This window comes from Odontomachus brunneus, unplaced genomic scaffold, assembly GCF_010583005.1.
Source record: "Odontomachus brunneus isolate Ranch 3 - 2012 unplaced genomic scaffold, Obru_v1 Obru_scaffold_044, whole genome shotgun sequence".
Lineage (NCBI taxonomy): Eukaryota > Metazoa > Arthropoda > Insecta > Hymenoptera > Formicidae > Odontomachus > Odontomachus brunneus.
Window position 1 is genome coordinate 491,942 of NW_022639494.1, and position 297 is coordinate 492,238.

A 297-nucleotide genomic window follows, 5' to 3' on the forward strand; every position below is an offset into this window, starting at 1 on the left:
ATATTTGCGAAATATTCTTTCTTTATACTTATAACAAGATAGTTTTGCATTAAACAAATGATGACAATGATTAAAGAGTGTGTTTTCGCAGTGAGATCAACGAGTATTCTCGATATTTTTTATCATACACTTATTTAGTGTGATCCGCTCATAAATAGTTGATCGCAGATATAATGATTTGCAGCTATGTGTTACCCGGCCCTGATAATGCATTCACACGAATCTCATTTTTAAAGCTAATTGAAAACGCATAACATCTTCTAATATCTCCTCTTTTCCCCAAAAACAGGTTGATGT